The 24,006-nt window shown below is 41.7% G+C and overlaps 1 protein-coding gene across 8 annotated transcripts in view; it reads right to left on the bottom strand.

The window, feature by feature from the left end:
- The window catches only part of syt1a (synaptotagmin Ia), a 160,004-nt gene extending 137,723 nt beyond the window's left edge, over positions 1-22,281 (bottom strand). For 5 of the 8 annotated variants that reach the window (XM_051393215.1, XM_051393217.1, XM_051393213.1 and 2 more), the window contains exon 1: positions 22,081-22,280. The gene's annotated coding sequence lies outside the window, so the exon portion shown is untranslated. Of the gene's footprint in view, positions 1-22,080 lie in introns of all 8 variants that reach the window. The other 3 variants (XM_051393211.1, XM_051393214.1, XM_051393220.1) reach the window with 2 other exon arrangements.
- Positions 22,282-24,006: the final 1,725 nt, after the last annotated feature.

Here is a 24,006-nt window from a genome sequence, read left to right as displayed (position 1 = left end):
TGTAAGGGGACATATTGGGCAGCCTCCTTGGACAGATTGATTTATTCTAATACCCTTCCTTCATCCTCAGAAATCTGATAAAATTGTTTTGATCCTACCAACAAAGTGTATGAACAATATAAATCACTTTCTTTTTTTCATTTTCTACAGTCACTCCCATAATCGAACCCATTACTAGATGATGCAACTATCCCTGCCCTTATGTTTGCATTGAAGCCTGTGCCCTTTTCAATTATTAATAGTGTGGTTATCCAAGAGTTTGTCAGCAGCATGCTGTCTGATGAATATTATATTATGTTATTATATTATGTGTCAAAGGGTCCAGTTATAGCACAATAAACAAACCACAAAAGCAGGTTAGCTGATTAGGTTTGAAAATGGGTTGTGTTCAACATCCGATTCCCACCACTGAGAACTTTGGGGGTGGGCTCATATTCCATGCTAACCTACTTTTTCAACTTAAACTGTACATATCTCCTGGTATTCTGTCATGGAAAATAGCTCAGGAATTTGAAAGTGGGTTATAAAGAACATGAACAAAACATGACTGTCTTTGGTGCTCATTAAGGTTGGTAGAACACTCATCAAACAGACTTGAAAACTAGAAGAATCGTGTTTTCATCTTTTTCTGCTAAAAAAAAAAGGTTGAGTTAAGAGACTGCATAGTTTTCTTATCAAAGAATTTCTCAAAAGATCTGGGCACCCATTTAGACAAATTAGCTAGGTACTGAAAATTGACTTGCAGTATTTCAGTTCAATCTGATGCGAATGTTAAAGCACAAAAATTCTGAGTTTTGGGAGGCATTCAACAGAATGAAAAACGTAATTTTAAAAGTGGAAAGCTGAAGATTTTCCTTGATTAGGAACAGCCAAAGCATCTTTTACGAGGAAGATAGAAACGAAAAAGCAATGTGAGCTATAATGGTTACAGATGTGATGAAGGGGAGATGAAAAAGTGTAGTATTACTTCCAACTAATCTAAGACTGACGCTTAAAAAGCCTTTGCATATAAATACAAGGCTGTACTAGGTGAGGCTATGAAACAGCTTCAGGAAGTGGAGTTGTTGATAGAACGCTTGCCTGTACAGTAGATCCAGCAGCTTAGATGTTAGCCATTCAATTCAGCTGGCCAAACACAGCTGTTGTCTAGACTAGAGTGGGAAATATTGTTAACTGTGCTGCACTAGTCTGAATACAAGCCATCTTTGGAACGGGAAAAAGCAAATGCACGAGCTGGATGTCGTGTAATTGTAGCAGACATGGAGCCTTTGAAAATGTTGATTGTTGATAGCCTCAAATATTGAGATTTAGTATTCCAAACGTTGCATTCCAGCTTGTCCTGGCCAATACTGAGTAACAGGCTCCAGGTGTAGAGCCTAGTGAGCCTGGTGGTTATTTTGAACAAGTCAGACAAGCCCAGAAATCCAATCTTTTTATCCAATTCAGAAACAGGTTTTTCAACTGGCATGATTACTAGTTTGACCATCTATCGGGTAGGTAGGCACACGACTCCGACAGGGCTGAAACTCATCTATCATGAGGCTACAGGCATTGTCAGCGTGAGTGAGAGCCACAATAAGGGCATGCTAAACATGACTGGTTTGACCATCAACCAACAGAAACGAGGGTGTCCAAATCCACTGCTTCAATAAATGCCAGTGTAGAGCTTTGCTTAATCACACCCACAGGCCACAGACTCTTGAGAGGATACTGATGTTACTGCCAACTTAGCTGGAGTAAACACTTGCACAGTTTAAATGCCTCTCTGCAATCATCCCCGTCCAAAACAAAATGCCATTTTTGGTTTGGTTTACTTGAAATTATAATTATGTTGTTTTTAAAATAGAGTGTAATATTTCAAGACTAGCACAGGATAGATCCACATCAACAGATTGTTCAGCTGTCTGCTAGATGCATCCCAGTCTATTTAGATCTACAGTAAACTTGATTTAAAATGTCTGTTCATTATTAAAGTGATCAGAGCTTAATACTCCTCCTCATGTGTCTCTGTACATATGGCTTTCTAAATAGGATCAATCCATATCCACTTTAACAGCATATGAGCCCTTTGGTTTCCCATCCCATAAATCTATGAGGAGAGATGAGGTCTGCACATTGACTGTCATCAAGGCCCATTAGCCCAACAGTTTCAGACACTCTGGATGCACCGATTCCCATTCTGGAAATACTAGGCTTTATTAGGCATGGCTATTTAGCTGTGGCTTCTGTTTGGAGCACGCCTGCTTGTTGCTCAATACAAGGTATTAACTCAAAGTGAAGGAAATGGATGTTGACAGACTGCACACACACACAAGGCTGGAGTGTGGTTCTGCCATATTGCAAAATGTTCAGCGCAGCACTGTTTCATTCTCCTTTGTGATTTTAGCTCTTAAGAGTTACACAAACAAATATTTGGCCATCACCTAGAGCAGAAACATGTAAACACCCCACCTCCCTTCTGGCTCCCACTTTCCACTCAAAGTGTATTCAAAACAGACTGCAGAGCCAAACTTAATGGTTAAATGGACTCAGCGCTTGTATACCTTAATGGACAAAGCTCTTTACAATTTTGCCTCTCATTCATCCATTAACACACCGAATGCACCAGAGCTGCCATGCAAGGCACCGGCCTGCTCGTCAGGAGCAACTAGGGGGTTCACTGTGTCTTGCTCAAGGAAACTTCAAAAGGAGGTTTGAACCACCAACCCTACGATTAATGTTCGACCCATTGTACCTCCTGAGCCACAGCCGCCACAGATCACTCTCACTCTCAACAAATGCATTTGGTAAATATGTCAAGGTCTAAAATAAATCTTATAAAAACTGTGTTATCTCTGGATTTTCTCTAAGGGAACATAATTACGGTACATTAATCAGATGGTGAAACCTTTGAAAACTGTCTTATGGTACTTCCTAGTGTTATTCTCAGAGTCTTGAGGCAATTTAAAGATCAATGACTTCAAAAATCTAGCAAATTAAATATTTACTGTACATTTTACATTTTTCTCATGTTTCATTCATTCGTGTATTCGTCAGAAGTCTCTGTTTGTGTGGGCCATGTATGTCACATGTTGACAACATGATTAGTACGTTTTTAAAGTAAAGTACTGATTACAAGCTCTTTACGTACTCCGGCCAAATCATTTATGTTTATCTTTTAGCATTCACTGTGTCTAAGATTAAGATTTCTGGAGAATTAAGGGACTTCTATGAGAATAATATAAAATGTATTCATTATTAATCAACACTGAGTTTTTAATTCCAAAGGGACTTCTTAGCCAAGATTCTCTTTCTAAGCTTGTTATTCATGTGTGATTATCTTTCAGTTATTTCTGGCACGCTGTAAATAAGCTGTAGGTGTTCCAAAGCGTTCATTCTCCCTACAGTATATAGCTGCATGTCACACATGTATACTCTAACCTGCTTTCAGACATTATCTTACCACACATTAGCTAGATTTTTTTCCCATTAAGATAGTGTTCCTCAAGGTGACCTTGAACCTTAAAGAAAATCTATGGCATAGTCTGAGTGCTTCCCTTCGTGGCAGGAAAGATAACATTTGTACATGGTGGGACTAAATGCAGAGGATCAATACTGTTCTCGTGCGATCGATTTTGGGATTATTACATCACGAGTGTACATCAGCGAGACCCTCCTTTGCCCTCTCCAGGTCAGCGAACTGGAAGTAGCTCAGAAAACACTGACATTTTATATAAAAAAAATTGAAAAAATGTGCCTGCTGCGTTGACATTTTGCGGATGCACAGCTTCCTTAAAATAACTAAGACAAGTGAGTATACCACAGAGGAGAAGGGCTGTTAAGTGCGTGTCGAGAGCCTTTGCTGCTCATATTCCTGTGGCACACTGCACTCCAGCCAAGTATGCATCGTCCAAATAAACAACACCATGTCAGCTCACTGCAGCCCATCAATCTCAGTTCATCCCCAAGAGTCCCGTGAGCAGATAAAAAGCTAATCAAACCCTCCGCCATGTAATTCATCATTGGCTGCTCATGAACACTCTGTCTTCCATTCCTTCCCTTTGCCCCTTTTGGCAGCACCTCCATTTCTCTGACAACTGAGGCGTACTGGTGCTGACAAGCCAACAAATCACATTTATCTACAAAGTCTTCTCTATAAAGTCATTATTGGCCCTATTAAGATATTGATATTTGATCGTATTTATTGAGTATCAGATATTAGAAGATCATAAGCACTCTTTTTATTTATATATGGCTGCTACTACACTCTCATTGTTACATTTACGTGTACGTAAACAAAACACATTTTCAAGAGTACTGTGTGGGTTTGTGTGTTGTCACTATTTTGTTCTAAGCACCATCTTTAGGCCAAAATTCACAGTCCCTCCTCCAGTCAGTGAGGAGGAACCGCAGAGAGACATGACAAGAAAGCTCACTCCCTCGTGAGCTGCTGTCCCACTTCAGTGAGCCTGTCAACAACCTGACAAATTTGTCTTTTTCTGATACTTACTGTACGTCTTGACCACTTTTTTGTGGAGAATCCTTGGCGATTTACGAAAGCACTGGTGCCTATAATGACTTCACCTTGGAATGGGTTAGTAAACCACCTGTCATTCTGATTAACTGAGGGTAAGTTTGAAGGTGGTTGTAGGAACTGATGACAAGGTAGCAAATTACACAACATCCAGCGAGAAAGAGCTAATTTAAAGATAAAAAAATGCTAATTATCTATAGGGTTAGACATTGACTATAGTGGGAAACTGATATAACAGATTAAACTAAATGGTAGTCCCATTTGCTAGTAGTAACTAACTTAAAAAAGTTTGATGATCTAATGTATGATATTAGTTGTTTTCATAAACATGTTAGTATCTCTTGAGTTTGTACTTAAAGAATTGTGACCAAAATACTACTAATAAACTGACAAGTTTTAAAATGTCCTACTTAGTACTTAGGTTGTAAAAAGTTTAAAGGATTATTATGAAAAATATTTCTTTACATTCTTTACAATTATTTTGAAATAAATTCATAATGGACAGATAAGATTTCTTTTGAAGTGTTAAATATCAGCAACAACTCAAAAATCCAGTCCTTGTCAGGCTGTACTAAAAACTAAAACATTTAATCATAAAATAAGCCCTGATCATTAAGAACTAAAATCTTAAGTGTATCTGGTGATGGGTTTTTCCTTTTATGTATAAATTGAATTGTGCAACAAAGGCCCAATTGAAAATCCAGCCTTGCGTCATCCTCAGCTCTATTTGGATGCATCTCACACAGCACATCCTCTCTCATATTCAGAAATATGTGAGGCAAGAATACAAAGAATATCTTCGGTTGGTTAAAGGCAGACTTAATGACTGTGAAGTGAAAATTGCACTGCCTGGATGTAGTATTTCCACACTTTGATGAAGAAGAAATCATTACCATTGATGTAGGTGCAGGGCATGCAGAGGATAAAAGGCGCCCAGTCCATTATTAGAGTTGCAGTTATTGAAGGTTGCCACTACAACAGTGGTGCAATCCCATTATGGCAACTGAATGAATTACGGATATGCCATGCATTCAAATTGATAGGGCAAAAGGTGGGTGATGCCAGTAAATCGCTCTGATTTTGTATTTATGCCTAATGAATATTTGCGGAACCATGGCTGCTAACCTCAGTGGAGACTGTATAAAGGGGGGAGGAAAATCATTTTATGGTGAATTAAAGGAAGACGGGACATTTTATGTTTTGGCCATTGCAGAGTGCTTGCCTGATGCGATGGCATTTCATGGTGCGTTGTCTTTGCTCAATTTTCAAATCCACTGATGCTCTCAAAAGAACTCATCATCAGTGCAGCGAAAGCTCTTGATCTTTTGTTTTACAGGGCCATCGCCTGGATTTTATGACTTTAATCTGTGGGCCTGTTATGGAAATATTCCACCTAAATTAATTTAAGGGAACAAAGGGTGTTTTTACTAAGCAGCTCTCTCTTTGGTCTCTTCATTGCATTCTGTTTTGGAAATTTAATTAATCTTCAAACAGTAGGGTGTCATTTTATTGAAAGGTGTAATTCATCCTTTGTGGTTAGAGCAAGTCACATTAATCTACATGTATTGGCTTCCTAAATAGCCTCTGAGAGCTCACCCTTAGTAACCATTTATTTATGGCTGAGCATGGGGAGACACATGGATGGATGCTGATAATGTCCATATGCAGGAAGAACGCACGCTCAATTATTGTTTGTTCTTCCTTTCACTTTTCAGTTGAGAGTTGATACGATGCAAATTTTAGCAATCCTTTAAATTTTTGGTCAAGAAAGCAAGCTGGAGATGTCCACCCGTGGTGAGGTAATCCAATATGTATATTATTCTTGGTTCACTGGCTTCTTTCCACTCTGCTGATATCTTCTCAAAGTGAAAAAGGAAATGAAAGATAGCATGAGGGCCATCTTTCTCTAGGGGGATACACTTCAAACACATGCCCCTGAAATTCAGCCAGTGTCTGTCTCTCTCTGTGTGACAACATGGAAATTTTGACATTTCTGTGGCTTTAGAATTCAGGGCTATGGGGCTTTGAGACTGGTCCTCTATGGAAAATATCATAAACATAACTAAAATCTAAAAATATCAGCTGTAGAATATGCATGGCCATAACTACTATGATGTTATTATGATTTAATGATTGAGATGTACACTGCAGAGGCCACTGGGACCTGAAGATTGTTTCAGATTTACTTCATGTGATTTTATTTCCATGTATTTGCCAAGAAAGTTAAACAAAATCAAGCATAGAAAGTGAAGTGAAAAAAATTATCCATTATTCACTAGGGTTGGGCGATATATTAAAATTTTCCAACCGGCCACCATCAGTCCAACAACTGCTGACTGCCATTTGCACATGAAAATGTGCTACAAGAATGAATAGATGAAAATTAACTGATGCAACAATACTTGATGTTACCAGTGTATGCTGCAGACAGCATTTGGTATCTTAAAGATATTACTTAAAAGTTATTAATATTGAAGTACGTGAGACCTTTGCCTTTATGTCTTGTACCTACAAGATCAAAAAGATACAAAAGCAAAAAAAAAGGAGTCGCAATGCCAGCGTTTATACATGAGCCATTTCATTTTCTGGCAATATTAGCCATTAAATGAAGAGGAAAATCACCAAGCATAATTTCAGTACTGTAAACTATAAAAGAGAAAATCAGTGGAGCGTGTCCACCTTCCTGACTCGAGACTGGTTATAGTCTTCCAACATGTGTTTATGATATAATAGATATTGATGTGTCATTGGACAAAACACTGCCAAAATTAAAACAACCAATGCTGGTTTTTGAGACAGAGGGATCAATCATTGAGCCAGCAGAGATAATTACAATTTATTTGTTCAATAAAAGACAATTGACACTAACACAGATAAAAACATGATCACTGGAAGCTGAAACTCTGCATCATCAGACAACCATAAAAACATTAGTCAGTCTATGCAATATCCTGCCATCAATCATACACTTGCCCTAAAGTGTTGAGCGCCTTGTTTTCTACACACTGACGAAATAACAGCTTGTTTTAGTAACTGCACATCCCAAACTGTGCTTAAAAAGTGGGTTTGATGACTACTGAGGGCCATATGTCCCCAATGTCACAGACCAAGCTGTGTAACTTGGGAAAAAACTTTGCAGACCCCAAAACATTCATGAATTGAAAACCATTCTGTTCCGCCATTTAAGCAACACCACGTCTTTGATCTTGGTGCAATTTGCCCCGAGTCAAAAACTTTTCTGGTCCTTTCATCCGAGCGGAGGCTGTACGAGGAAACAGGTGTTCCGGATGTTTGATGTTAGCCTACGGTGGTCCGGCAGGTTTGAAAGCATGAAGCAATCGTGACCCCATTCTGGAGACCCACTACAGTCCCCCCACCCCTCCTCCTTTCTTTCTGATGAAGCAGCCAGGTGCCAAAAATACACGCAGCTGTGTTGAATAAAACATCTGACACACTGACTCCCTGACTGATGGTGGGACAGAAGGAGCCACCCTTGGGACGGAGGGGTCTGGGACAAGCTGCATCTATACACTCAACTCATTACACAAGTTAATGAGGAAGTTTCTGAGAAGTCGGCTGCTGCGACGAGGCTCAGCCTGGCTGCTGCTGCGCGTGAGGGAGCTGTCCTGAAGGCCGCGGTGCTGAATCTGATTCTCTCCTTACCTCTGTGGTTATTCAGGCATTTAGCCTCTGCTCTGCAACTACTTGCACTGGGTGAGCAACTAGTGTTTGCTAAAGGGCACAAACATGAAATACAGTTGCTTGAGCCACCTGGACATCAGGGTCAGGGTTTTGGTTTACCTGCTTTCAAGGAAATATATACCTCTATTTCAATGGGAGATGATCCACTTAAACTGATTTCACATAGATCTTATGTCCTTTATGCACCTAAAATTTTATGACAAGTTGACAATGTGCTCTCAAAGCTCAGGGAACCTCCCATATTTGGTGCTTTGATGACAACACACCGGGCCAAATCAGCTGGGTTGATATCACATCATTAAGTGACCCTTGTGCCCTATACGGAAGCATCTGCATTCATTATGTTTCTCCACTCATTAATTCAGTTCTTTCCTTAATTTGTGACTCATCTGTATGCATATATTACATTATATGGAAGCATTATATCATCACCGGCTTTGATTAGAGCATTCAGTCACAGATAATAAATGCGTGTTTGGGGGCGTTAGCATTTTAAAGCAAGGCCCTGAAACATCATTACTCCATGTCATTAACACCAAACCACATACACACAATTCCTTTTTTGTGACAGACGGCATCTCCAGGCCTGTGGAGGCCAGCCTCACAGGAAGTGAGAAAGCACAGAGTTCCTACAAGGTTGAAATAGGACAAAACACAGCTACACACAGACAAACTGAGCACTGAGTTATTTTTATCAACAGGCAAGAGTTTGATCCACATGCTGGCACACCACCAAGAGCCAGCGTATTTAGCTACATATCGATTCAACATTTAAAAGACTAGTTCACTGGCTGTATCAGATTACAGTAGGCGCTGCCCCTTTAAGCCTCTGAACACCACCAAATACATAAGCCCAGCGTAAAAGATAAACTGGGTTTAAGTATTTGGTTTGTAAAGGATTTGAGACACAAGAATCAAGAAAGCGTTAGCATGATTCACTGACTCTTCAGTAATTGGGCAGACCCCCTGATGATCCAAATTCAGTTTGAAAATCCAGGTCACATTCAATAAATTAGAAGAAGAAGAAGCAGCCTTTTTATTTGTCATTGCACAGGATACAACAATATTACGTTTAAGCAGCCGCTATGGCTGCTGAGGCCCACTTACGCACGCCGCCTGGGGAGCCATGGGGGGGTATTCCAGGTGCCTTGCTCAAGGGCACCTCATCGGCGTCTTGGGTGGGATTCAAACCTCCAATCCTCTGATCATTGGTCCAGCCCCTTAACCACTAGACCACGATGCCCTATGAAATATACTGTCTGTTATGTTAACAGAGGTCTGGCCTGTGTTCCAGTCATTTAAAGGAGTCTGCAACGATGCCCCCGAGGTACAACGTCAAGCCCACAAACGGTGTCAAATGAATATCAAAGGAGAGGTTAGTGAAGCAGGTCAATGCAGAAAAAAATAATTCAGCCTCTATGTGACAATTTTAACTGACATTAAATGAATGAGATTATACTCCAGGGAAAGATTGTGTACTTGGAGCACATCCTGCAAATTCAACAAACCAGACACTGCCCTGTGGCTGTGTGTTTTCCACTGAATCTCTTTATGTATGCATCCAGATAAAGGATTATACACCCAGAAAGAGACCGATGGACGGAGTGAGAGGGAAAGAGATAACAGGGAGGAGTGCAGGACATAGGAGGTAGACGGAGGGTAAACAGAGAGCCAGTTAGTACGTAGTGACCCCAAAGCTTGAAATGGAGTCATGAGTCACTGACTGTGTTTACTGTACACAAAGAGATACAGCGAGACAACACAGAGGGAAAACATCATTTACTGGCACACCCCTGATATACGGGGTCAATCAGCAACAGGTGATTTGAAGAAAAGCAAGAAAAGAGGTTGTTTTCTGTCCATAGAGAATATATTTTTCCTGGGAGCAGAGCAAACAGTTTCACACAATCTCATAAACTGCAAGTTATCAACAATAGGCAACAGAGAGCACAGAATGGTGTGCAGACAATTAAGCACTGCAAGCACACGTTTCTGTGATTTTTCCAAATAAGATTCCTGACATATCTAATTAGTTTTTCACTGCTTGACTGGTCAGGAATGAATTGCTGATGAAAGTACAGTATCTCAATTTTGCCATTTCAAATTATAATGCAATTTGTGTTGGCAAAATTGAAATCCATGTACACTAATGTGAAACTGAGGACAATTAAGAGATGTTAACAGGTCTTCATAAATTAATGTCAACAGTAGTGCAGCTTTTTGATGTTCTGCAGCTTATTCAAAAGCTAAATTGTGAGATATTTAATTAGTGCCAATAATCTACACGTCAACTTTTTCTTTCTTTAAAACAAAAGAACTAATTGAGAAACAAACAGGTTGGGGCTGATGCGTTTATGAGTTTACGAAGCTGTGTTTCATCAGTGGAATCTCTCCGTGCTGTCCTTGTTTGTCTGATTCTTGGGTATTTACAGATGAACAGATGAAGGTTTCGTTTCGAGAGTCTGTTACGCAACACTGCCTTGGCTCTTGGTGGCCACCAAACGTCACGTCTGATTCTCCAGAGGGACACCCAGATTCCAGGTTGCAGCAGTATCTAGTGGCTGTAATGCCTCATTGCACCCGCTCCTCCCAAATCTGCATAGCAAACAGTCCCCTGGTTGATCCTAATGACGACAGCAGCTCCAGCTTCAGAATCAGAATCAGAATCAGAATCAGAATGAGATTTATCGCCAGGTAGGGTTTTACACATCTGAGGAATTTATCTTGGTGCAAAGGTGCTTAAAATATACAATCACACAAAAATATGTAAATCACACAAAAATATACAAGTCACACAAAAATCACACAAGAATAAAGTACTTTTTAAAAATATAAATAAATAAAGATAAGAAAGATAAGAAAAGAAGAAAACTGTACAGAAGATGGGAGTGCATTAATGTAATGTATATTGGGTGGGTATAGGAGTCAGTGTCAGTGGGGGATCCCATGCTCACCATGTCAGAGGATGTTGTGTTTATGGTGTCATAAAACAAAAAGTTTTCTATCGATTTAAAATGAGGACACGTGGAAGTGACAAGTCCACAGCCAGCACAGGGATATCTGTCTGCGCTTGTCTGGTGTTCAGGCCCCACGGGGGCTCTTAGCGGGGTTGGCCAGCCAGAGTGGGAGGATGGGATCCGGAGTTATTGATTGAAGCCTCTCATAATCTGTGAGCAGGTCAGAGGTGCTGCAGGGCTGAGCGTGGCGAGGATATTTGTGTGTGCTAGTATGATGCTCTGACATGGAAGTTGCCCTTCCTGCTGCCTGTTGTGTTGCCTCCTAGAGAAGCTTTTTGTTGCCATCTCAGTGTCACCTTGTTGAGCTTGTTAGAGGACGCCTGCACCTTCATGCAAATCACATGGCTTCGAAATCCTCATTTTCCTTCAGCTCGCTTTGTCGCTGCTCCCCTGTAACCACTGTTGTTGTTGTAGTACCCCTGGTTTTGGGTTCCATGGGTTATAGTTACCTCTTCAATCATCTCACACCCCCACTGGCATCAAGTATAAATAACAAAAAGGTTTCCACCAGAATCCACAGTAGCTGTCACTCTTTGTCTCCAGAAAAAGTACACTGGACACTGAAGTGAAACAATCCGAAGCCACAGTGGTAGTTACTGCAGAGATCCACAGAGACTTTAAAAGGCTCAGTTCACCCAAATCACAAACCAAATCATATTTTCTCATTCACCCTTAGTCTCTGTCTCTAACCTTATACAATGCAACATCAAAAGGTTTTTCTAAAATGAATGACCCAGTTACCTGACAGATCTTATGTGTACATTCTTTATTTTGTGATTTGACAGTATAAGGGTTGACTAATGGTTAGCCCGGGTACGACTTTTAATTGGAATACTTGCCGTTAATAGCGGCAGCCTTACAGAGTTTATTTTGCAAAGCACAATGCATGCATAATCCCCATTTGTAAGTGGCTGCCTCTTCATTAACAATGTTTAAGAAATGAATGTGAGGAAATCCATCATTATCGCAACTCGCAATCACCAAACCCTACAGCGGGTGCAAATTCATAATCTTAGGCAATTTGCATATGCAATTAGTGTAAGCTTCAAGGAAAGGATGTGATTGACAGGACTGAAATGTTTTGCCTAGTTCGTCTGATTGAACCCAATTTAGAGAGCAACCATGGTCGACTTTATGGGGAGTGTTTTGTACTTTGTATCGCTCAAGCCATTTTGAGACAGCAAACTAAGGATGACAATGTTGTTTGACAGCTTGACCTCAAGGGTCCCTATTGAAGCACCTATTGATTGAATATGTCCAACAGAATGAATTTTCTCACATATTTTTTGGGCAGCAGCATTGTATTGCCTTGACACTTCCACTTTTCTGACACACAGACAACAAAAACACACTCTGACAATCAAGAAAATTCTTCAATTTAATAGACAGGCCTATTCAGGATGGCTTTGAAGATTTTGCCACCATGCTAAGAAACCAAAAATCATGCTGCCAATTTGATAGAATTTCATTTCAGAGAGGGCACAGACGGACATGGGAGGCATTCTATTTTTGCCCCAACTCCTGCCTTCCTTTTTTTCTCACTTTTGAGCCCCCCTCCTCAAGGTTACTCATCTGGCCGTGGAGTCAAAATCAATGGCAAGAACAGGGTGGGGAGTTAAAAGCTTGCGCTGAATCTCTCGCTGTTCATATGGGACGTGAGGGGACAGCCATGTTTCATTATAAATTCAAGGCCAATGTGTTCCCAGGGAGAAAAAGCAGGATGTCAAGGTAATGAGTTAATTTAGGTGATAAGGAACAGCAAATGTAATCTCTGAAATTTCACCAGCAGCAAAATGGCTCCTCGAGCCTCAAGCCCATCCTATCAAACGGGGGGAAAAAGTCACTCATTATCACGATAGTCTTAGCTCTCTGTTCTCTACAGAGTAGTAAATAAGGGTAATCATCTTCTCAAAATATGGTAAAGTTTATCCTGAGGCTTCATTGTAAGGATCCCATTAAACCCTCTGGTGTGAATAACGGAGTGGGTTAGCTTCAAATGCTTCAGCTTAAGCAGTTAAGTGCAAGAGTCAAACAGCTTAAGAGAGCACAATAATGTCTGCCACTATCGCAGACCCCAGACTACCCAGTACGCCAGCATTATATCAAATTTAAGCAGATGCCTAGTTATTATCCCCAAGTGGGCTGGGTTGGCCCCGTGGTGCTGTGGTAATGAGTGTTTTTTCGTCTGACTGGGTGGACATGTTTTGGAAGAAAGGCCTCTGTCTGCCCCCCCCCAAGAAGCTTGGCTCTGAGAATGAACTCTGCACAGCAAGGACCTATGCCTCCACATTTGCATCATCTTTCACGGGAGCCCCAGACATGTCAGACTGCTCCATTTTTAAAGGATGAAGTGGTTGGTAGATGACAGAGTAAACAAGAGTAGTGGAAATTGAGGCCACTTGCTGTTACATCTCTCCGTCTTTTGAGCTGTGGGCTTTTTGCTGGTTGTGCTATTATTCCAGCAATTGACTCTGGCTGTGCCGGTTGGCAGTCCTCTCAAGTGAAAACATTCCTGTAGTTGAGGGTGTAATACTATGCAACGTTTTGTGAGCAGCTGCTAAAAAGGGGACCACCTCAAGAAGGAGCAGCGACAGCGGTGCGACGTAATGAGAGCAGCTTATGAAGATAACCAGACGGATCATGTAGAACGGTGTACAGCGCTCGCACATGTCATCTACAGTACAGTCCTAATGGGTGAAGAAGAGCATGGGGGAGGCGGCTGGCATGACAACCTACAGCAGGCAGGAGACTTGGTTGCCATGGCGACAAACAAGGATGTTTGCATCAGAGGCAAATCTCAGCGGTCGGCAGCGGAGGGCACACATGCCGCTCGACTAACAGTAATGGAGAATTGTCGGGGCCAGAGATGAGAAAAGGTGGGGTGAGAGGGAGGAATGCCTTTCCCTTATCACTCGGCGTTCCCTCGCAATCTCTTTTCCACAGCAGGGCTGAGCCACACTGTAGGAGGGGGGTTCCTGTCTAACAGGGAAACAAGGACTCACTGGTTCAACAGCTAATGACATATCTTGCCTTGCTGTATTAGAGAGAACAATTAAATCATCGTCAGAGTAGGGTCACTTGAAAAATATTAAGGCTGTAATGCTGATTATGTGCCTCTGCATTTATTCTGTTTAATCCATCCACAGTGAATTTAATGAGCATGCAATGACCTTGATTGGGAGCGAAACAATACAGCAATGTGACTGCTCTCTTCAGTCCCTCAGTTGACAGGAAAATGGGAAATGAAAGAGGCAGTAAGTTGTATGCTTTCCAGCACATGTTGAATTATTATTACTATTATTGAGATATATTCTAAATCCACCAAGGTCATTTGTGTCATGGACAGGGCGGTGCAGGGTGACACTGATTTTAATTGCTTTTTTTTTTATCCCATTGTGCCACTGTATCTTGCACACACTGCTCATGTCGTGTTGCTTTATGACTCATGCTTCCTCCAAGGGTGCCCAGGAGCAGCAAGTGAGTTGCGGCAGAGCCAATAGGTAACTTACTTGGACATAGTTTTCACTGTTTCCCCTCATTGTGCTGACACATTTCTGGGGACACCAAAAGTAGCTCAGGAGAATTGTAAAAAGCTGTAAAAAAACCCCCAAACAATTAGCCTTAGATTAAACTTAGCATGACGCTTGAGTTATAAATGTTGCTCAAATTGATGCTTTCAACTTTGTGATACTCTGTCCAGATTACTTAATTTCCCCCCCAAAAAATTGCAGCCGTTTTACAAACTCATGAAAGGGAAATGAAGAATAGACCCTAGTAATTTGGATTCTAGGCTCATCTCTATGCTGACACTTGCACTGTCAATACTGAGTGGCTAAATCAACGGGGGACCGTAGTGGAGCCCCTCTAATCTAATAATTTCAGACGAAAACCCGGAACAATGTGAGCCAAAAAGACAATTACACAAACAGCAGCAGTTGGTTAGGTTATTACTGACATTACCCTGGAGGTAAGGTGGCACGTCATCCTCTATTCTTTTCCACAAAGTTACTGCCTTGATATTTCAGCATATCGAGCAGGTGCATCATGGGATGCCCCCAAAGGGCTGGGGTGGATGTGCATGAGGGTTTCAGGTAAGCACATGAAGAAAAGGATTTTTTTTTTGTCTTTACACCTCATTACATTCATGAAACATTGAAAATGTCCTCGAGGGCCTTTTTTATGCTGCGTGCCCTTCAGTAATAATTAATTTACTCTTTCATTAGGCAAAGGGGATGTTTCGCCCACTATGTAGGGGCGAGGGTGGGGGCTCAGGAGAACAGACACGGAGCACACGGGGCAAGGCTTGTGTCCCTCAGCAGTCCCACATACCCAGATGGTATTAATCTCTAATAACTTCCCCACAAAGCACCTTCGGGCAGCGGCAGGAGAAATGCTACGGGTAGATGATGCGTTTTACTAGCACTAAGTATGAATCAGGATATTAAAAAATTGTAGGAGGGCAAAAGCAATTTCCCGCTAAAGGGGATTTTAAAATTACAGCTCTCAGACTGGAAGTAAGTTTTGCCATAAAATCATTTTTTCGTCTTTACCTATCACAATGAAACACCTCCCCTCTGCCACCCTCGCTATACGTGTAGACCTAAAATAACCTCTGCAAATGAAAATCTCTCTGACTGACAGTCATGACAAAGCCATGTAATAGAGCCTCCTTATATACACTTTGTACAGGCTGTTGTACATTTATGATGGGCAGTTGTGGATGTATGTAAAGAGATGGATTCTCTAAATGAATAACACCCTGTCATATTTTTTTGTAAAGATTTTCCTTGGGAAGACAAATCTGAATGTAGTCATTGTAACATTAATTCACTCCGACTACTCTGAAGCCATTCACTTACTGTATTTAATTAAGCAGGCTGTTGTTGTATCTGCAAACCGAGGAGGACATATCCAACACGGACTTGTTTTTTTCCTGCCTTCATTAGACATTGTTCAGGCTGTGGCGCTGATCCTTTCCGACTCACTGCGACTTAGCTGCAATAGTTTTGACCATGCTGCAGCTGATAAATATGAATTTAAATGCAGTCGCATACAGCTGGAATAATAGGCTTTTGTCGCAGACCAAACAATGCTTTGGTTCTTCTGCACAAATGAAAATACGCTTATAAGCCCTCTTCTATTGTGAGGAGAGGTCCCACTCATGCTGTGTCAAATTCAACAGCTTTACACAATGTGATGTTACATTGTCAAACAAGCTGAAAGAACTTAAGTTGTCATTTGATGGTTTGCTTTTTTTTTAATTTTGGTGACAGTTCTTGGAATTTCTCTTTTAAGTTTCAGCAACAGGCACTTTTTTCTCTTTCTTGCCATGGTTGCTGTCAGTGGCCATAATTACAAAGGTTTGGGTGGTAGCGAGGCATTACGGTATACCACAGTATATAGAAATCCCAACGCTATGACTCTCAATAGCAGAGATACTTACATGCGGCTCGTCAAGCTTTAATTGGAGGCTCGCATGGTAGCTTATAACAATTTGGTAACTTTTCAAATGTGCTACATAAATATACAGTGAACACTGCACTACAAAAACACAAACATCTGCATTATACTTCTCCTTTCAACTTAATTAATGGTGTTTCCTAAAGGGGGCACTGTCAAACCTGGCAACGCAGCCCGCTTATGGCATTGTTTACACTTGACTGCAGTGCACGCTTGCAGCCAGGTTACTTTAGCTCCGCTAGCCAGTGTGATGTGGATGTATCCTCTCTCACTCCAACCATCACACAGCTCTGCCCTGGTAATCGTGCCGCTTTGGAGAGTGAAATAATGGAGCTGCAAACAAATGACATTCTCCAAGTTGAACTCAGAGCAGGAGTTGGCCACTTCTGGAGTTTGGTTTCTGAAGCAGACTTTCCCACTTTGAGACCACTTGCACACAAAGTGATGTCTTTCTTCATGAGCACATACACCTGTGAGTCAAAATTTTCAACCATGAACACTATCAAGAGGAAACCGACTGACCCATGCTCATCTTGAATGCCTCACTGTGATTGCAACAACAAACTACAAATACAACATGAGGAAACTCAAAGACATGCATGCCAGCTTCCGCTCATCCCAGTATTAAGGTAAATATGGTCTTAATTGAAAATGTATTGGCTGTGTTGTTTCTTTTTTTGTGGGATGTCCAATTTCTATGTAGAAATGCACATTTGCAAAGGTGACTTGGTATGTTGTCGTAAAAAAGTGTCTCTCCCCTTGATTTTGCTCTGCCAATGTGGCTCTTGTGAAAAAAATAGTGAGGATCACTGCCCAATAGCATCACAAATACAGACCTCTTCCTATTAAACTGATACAGAGAGGGTTTAATGAGGCGATGTAATGTATGCCCTCAATGTAGGCAGGTGACACCAACAAACTGTAACATATACACTGTACATTTACTGCGAAACTGTCAGCTTCACTGCTCACATTCTACTCTGCTCCGCTGCATTCACAGTCACTCTCTGCCGCTCTCCCTCAACCACACACTCACTACGCACACAATAAGGAGCTACTCGATGGTGACTGCAAGTGTGTGTGTGTGTGTGGGGGGGGGGGGAATCACATTACATGGCTAGTAAAAGAAAGAAAAAGTGCCTCTGCTGCTGTTTTGGGCTTAGTCCCGATGATAAAGGCGACCCAGCCAAAAGGGAGGAAGTTGTATGCACATCATCTCCATTCACAACAAGTGTTCATGAGGTCCTCCAGCTAGAAGAAGGGAGCTTATTTCCTATCTAGTCATTATTCAATGGGCCATAAGTATTTAAACCCATCAAGACCTGTCTAAGTAGGCTAATTGCATATAAACCACACAGCATTGGAGGCTAGACAATGTCATACATGCTACAACTTTTTTTTTTTTTTTTCACAAATACCGCCATATACCATATACCCCAGTGAAATATAAGGAAGGTATTTAAGTATGAAATAACACATACCGCCCAACCCTACTAACAACCATTTCTTATCCATCAGCAACAGAGCAGATGCCTATTTATGTGAATATGTATCAAATTATAACTCTACAGTTTGTCACACATTATTAAAGTTTTGCATGCTTAAGAGTATAAAACAATAAAAGCACCTAATGTAATGCCATTATTTTATAAGAATATGTATGTTCCTCTGCTTAGCTCTGTCAATACAATGTGTATGTGTGTATTTGTAAGAGCGAGTGTGTGGATTGATCATGTAATCTGAGTCTTATCTCGGTGGGTCTACAGAGATCAAGCAGTCCTACACACCCTGTCAAACACCGAGCTTCAAATCGGGACTTAAACCAAGCTAATTAACAGTGTCAGGCCTTGAACATAATGCTGATAGGAGTTAGCCAAGCAATAAAAGCTATAAGAAGGACCCTCTCCAATTAGTGCATTATTACTGTACACATGATGGAATTTAAGATGGTCTTTGCTAAATGTTTTTCAGAAGCAAAGTGACCATTTCAAGGTGCTGATGTTAATGTCAAACTGCTAATAATGACACAGAATCCTTTTTCTTCTTTTTCCTGAAACTTATTGGATAAAACATTTAGATTTTCTGATTTCTGGTTTCTACCAGGTTGACTCTGACCAAAGTGCTTTATCAAATTCTTGCGTATTTGAGTTTGAAAGTTCAAAAAAGAAACCCAACTATTGAAGTGTCGGAGAGCTGAACAGCAAGTGGCTTCCTCATGAAGCAGTTAAAAAGATTTTGGCCCTACATGATCCCTATGATTGAAATATGATTCAGTGTTCATAAAAATAATATACTTCAAAAGAAAAGAAAATAAGACAATTAATTCAGCTAAATTATGTTTTTTTCTTTAATTTAGTTTTTTAAATTAAGTTTTTTAATTGAGTGTGAAATAGTCACAACAATCTCATATGGACACTGGAAAGAAATCTGTGAACAAACTAATATACTCAAAATTAATTTCAAGCCACGTCCTTCAACAGGATACAGACAGATTTACATACAAGCTTGAGCTGAGATTTAGAAGGCATACGAAAAAATAAGCATATGTCAAATGTACGTACGTGCACTGAAGGCAAGGTTAATTTGCAAAACAACATTGTAGAAAATGATCTCACTCATGCTGGCTCGCTAACGGGTGCTGTTCAATATTTCATTTCCACGAAGAAAACAAACACAGTTAATAGAAAACTGTGTGCCGTCATGTTTATTAGGAGGAATCGAAACACTGTGCAAGTTTATTTAGCTATAGATTTCACACCTATTGATAGAAGAAGTACATTTTTGGAATGATGTATTAACTTCGTGCATCATTCATATCATTTCTTGTTTTATACAGAAAGATGCTTCTCTTCCTTCAGGTAAACATATGTAGTTTAAAACTGAATAACATTGATCCATGATTGAGTGTAGTGTTTATTTGCTCATTCTTATTTCAAGGTCAGTCAGATTGATACTGTAAATTAGGGCCAGTATTATATTTTTACAGTTTCAATCAATGTATTTGACCTACTGTAGGTAGTACAGTGATAGTGACTGGACTGTAATTAATAGTCAATCAATAATCCACTCCAAAAGGACCTCATTATGTTATACAGGACTGAGCTTCTTAAAAAAAAAAACAATAATCCTATAATCCATCACCACACGGTCATTAATTGTATTTATCTCCACTACCAGATGAGATGAGATGATGGATATACGGAGGTACTTGGACATCGGGAAAAGTACTAACAAGAGGAGCAGGAAAACTAGTCCCGAGGCATCCATCTCCACCAGCATGAGTCGGGGCTCTGTGGTGACAGTGTCACTGATCTGTGCACATCCCTTCTCACAGGCGCCCACTACCACATGGCCACACAAGGTCAAATCATAACATGCTATTTATATCCTCCATTTTGTATTGCTATCCAGAGCAGAAAGAAAAACCTGCCTCATTCTCCTTACTGTCCTGCCGCTGTTAAATTTTTTCCTGCCTCCACTCCCCCCCCCAAATCTTCTAATGAACTGATCATAAGTGAGAGGCTTCAGCCAAATCCAAAGTAAACCTGGCACATGCCCTTTTATCCTGACGGCCTTTGGCTTTTTGAAAAGTTCACTCAAGATAACTCGGCCCAGACAAAAGGTTAGTGCTGCTCGGACATCGGGCTCAGGACTTTGGGCTTGTACTTCTCATTAATAGCTCTTTAACAAGCCCGATAAAACATGACGACACCTCCGGCGACAGCTGAGTGGCCACTTGATTAGTTTGGGAGTCAAACCCTGCCCTCTCAGGTTTGGTGTAAATAAGATCAGAAGATTATTTGTTGAGCTCATGAAGCCTGTTAAGCTTATCAGTGGAGCTTCATCGTGACTCAAACACACAATTTCAGAAAGTCCCAGGTGATGACTGCACCTCAGTCAGAGTGTCTTGAAACCCACAAACATGAAAAATCCCCTCTAGGTGTTTCAAAAAGCTATTGCCAGCCAACAGTCCACGCTGCATCCATCAGAGCAGGAACAGCCACAGCCTGACTGATTCAGTTAGTGCTTATGAAATGGAGCATCTGCAGAAGCTCCCAGAGAGTATGTAAACATAAGCTCTGCCTTGGGAAATGAGCTGAGGGGTCATTTAGATTTGGGTGGGGGAAGCATGGAGTGCTGCCTCGCTCTCACTCTCTCTGTCACCTGGTAACAGTTTGACACACGGGAGCTTCCTGGCTAATGTATTCCAAGTGCCGTGCTGAACAGTAACACCTGAGCAACCCCCGAGCCCCCTCCCCTCCTGCCCCTTTTCTTTCTCTCCCGTTGCGCAGGCTGATCCTGCCTCCTCAGATATTAGGTAATCCAGGAGCAGGAGAGGGGCGATAGGACACCCGTCTTGTAACAATGCCTTATTTCTAAGCAAAGCTGTGCTACAATCACCACGGATATGCTTGACATGTTTGCAGAGAGCCAGGAGCCATCCATTCCATGTGCACTGTGCAGTAGCCATTTGGCGCTCTGTCAGTTAACCTGTGGGAAGTGATAAGCCTCCTTTACAGAAAGGAGGGTTCCCACCAATCACAACAATCAGCAGAGATATTGGGTAACATATGGAAGTCAAGTGGCTTTTCAGCTGGTTCTGTCCACACACTGTATAGATTCCTAAGCTTTAAAGATTGTGACTATGAGCAGGAATTCATTATCACTGGTGAGTTTGTGTAATAGATTATCAGCACAAGGTACAGTCAGGAACAAAAGCATGCAGGAGAAAAGTCACAGACAGACAGAGAGGGATGTCTTGTTCCCTTTTCAAATGGCATTACAGCTCATTTCCTAATCAATAGCTTGCCTCTTTCGTCCCTGCCCAAGATAAACCCATCGAAACTGAAGGATGGAGAAGAGTGGAGGAAAAAAAGCCACAGCCAGCCCATTTTATCTGATGGAGAGAGGTGAACAAATGGAGGGATTAGCTTCCATGGGATGAAAGCAGCTGCTCGTCTTCCATCTCCATTCCCCTCCCCTTCTCTCCTCGTCTCTCCATCCGCCCACACATCCACACCGTGGTCTCCCCTCGCAACCAGAGACATGCTCTATATGTTGAAGCCGATCTGCTATCGCCAGCTGCGCTCCACCCTGTACCTACAGCAGTTTCCCAGCAAGCAAGCCAGCACAAAAAGCTTTTCAGTGCACATGGCGGTGAAAGGCGGGCACCAAAATTGGTGTCACTGAGAAGGGCTGGGAGTTGTAGCAAAGTGTACTTCCCCTGTGGCACCCTCACAGCACCCACCCTTCCTGATTATGTCACCTAGACACCGATACATCAACACACATCCACGCCGCCACAAAAACACACACACAAGCCAACAATAGACACCCCATTTCTTTGTAACTTCTGGGACAGCCCAAAGAGCAAACGTGCACTCTTACCTGGCAACAACAGCACACCTTCAGCTCCAAATCTGCTCGCCCTGACAAGGAAGCACGCTCATCTGGAGTAGGAGAAGGGAGTCTTGGAGAGGGAGAGAGAGAGAGCGAGGGAGAGAGAAAGAGAGAGAGAGAGTGTGTATGTAGTGTGTGTAGTGTGTGTGAGTATGAGGCTGGGAGAGAGAGAGAGAGAAGGAGAGAGAGGCAGGGAAAGTGAGAGGTGGAGCCTGGTTTGGAGGAGAGAGGGAGGAGGAGAGAAAGAGGGCTGGATGATGACTCTGTCTGCCGTCTATATAGCCAGTCTTGTGGGAGCAGTGTGGATGGCGCTAGATCATCTTCTGTTCAAACACACACGGCGGATACACCTCGTGAAAGGCTGGGAGAGAGAAACCCGGGGGCAGAGAACAGGGGGGGAGGAGGAGGAGGAGGAGGAGGTGTGAGAGGTGTGAGAGAGACAGGAGAGACTCTGGGCTGTTTAAGCCAGCATCGTCACGCAGCAGTTCCTAGGAATCCCTCCAGTAAGAGTGGCACTGCATCACTGAGTCCTTGGCTGTGATTGGCTGAGTAGTGGGGAGACGCCAAGGATGTTGGACAATGCCGTGTCACCTAAGATGACCCTTTCTACACATATAAACATGCCCTGTCTGTGTTTCTCAGCCCCTCCGGGCATCACCTTCAAGGACAATTTAAAAAAAAAATCCCCTCCCCTAGGATGTTGGGATCCCTGGGAGCATGTCTGTGTCTCAGTGTGTGTGTGTGGTCATAGTAAACCATGACCTGCCCTTGCACATGAGCAAATACAAACACATGTGCATGAACACACACAACATCCTACGAGAACTTGTCCATGAAGGGAAGATGATTTCCCCAGAGGAAGGCTCAGAGGAGGACAATCATTGATCAGAGTGAATGAATATGTTGTCACATTGACCTAAAAAGCCAACAGAGAGGTTATGTAGGACAGTTTAATGAAGGTTTGGAGTGACAACAATCTATAATTGTGCCTCAATCATTTGGGACAGTTTCAGAGTAAAATACCATCATAAATATTGACAGCTGCACATGTGCATTTGTTATGATTGCATTACTTGTAATCAAAAACAAAAACAACTTTGCCAACACAACCAAACATGAAGAAAACACAACAACACAAGACAGAGCAAGCCAGCTAGGATTACTTATGAGTCCAACTGCAAGAAAGCCTGTCTTACAGCCTTTTATTTCACAAAGCTCTTGCCAACGGCTAAAAGCCAGTCCGAGATTTACTCTTGTCCAGCGGCTCCTCTCTAACCCTTCTCTCTTCCTAGCGTCCTCTGCCAACATTCCCTTAGGTCTCTTCCGTTAGCTCGGTCCACACAAGCTGCTGAGCCCAGTTACATTGCTGAATAACGTGCTCCTCCCAGTGCACCGAGCAACCAGAACCGGGCAGTACAGCTAAGTTAACTAGCTATCAGCACCCACATTTCGCAGCAGTTATTTTATTATCCGTCAGGAAACTGTGAATCACAGATAGTTGAAGCAGAGCAGCCGGAGGACATCGGAGGGAAAACCACAAAACATTTTCTCCATGAAATATGATCCAGTTTCTCCAAAGTCAGTGATAGTGGTGTGTGACTAGTGCCGTAAAGCATTTGTCACTTGTCATGACCCTGAACAGGCGCGCAGGGCAAAGAGTGGGAATGACAGAGGCACCATTCACCCTGTTACAACGTGGTAAAATATTTTTCAAGCTGTTATTTTCAAAAAGGTAGAAAAGTTACATAATGGGGCTTTAAATGCTTTATGGGTTATGTCATTATTATTTCAATTATAGTATTCTTGTAATCAAACTATCACTCCGTTAAATTTAATTATTCATTAAACCCTCAATCTTAAATAAAAGCTTCAAATTCAAAGGAGGAAATGAAGCGGCTGAGATGTGCCAGCAAA

This window comes from Dicentrarchus labrax, unplaced genomic scaffold (assembly GCF_905237075.1).
Source record: "Dicentrarchus labrax unplaced genomic scaffold, dlabrax2021, whole genome shotgun sequence".
In the NCBI taxonomy this organism is placed as follows: Eukaryota; Metazoa; Chordata; class Actinopteri; family Moronidae; genus Dicentrarchus; species Dicentrarchus labrax.
The sequence above is the reverse complement of the archived record's forward strand: the minus strand, read 5'-3'. Positions and strand labels throughout refer to the sequence as shown.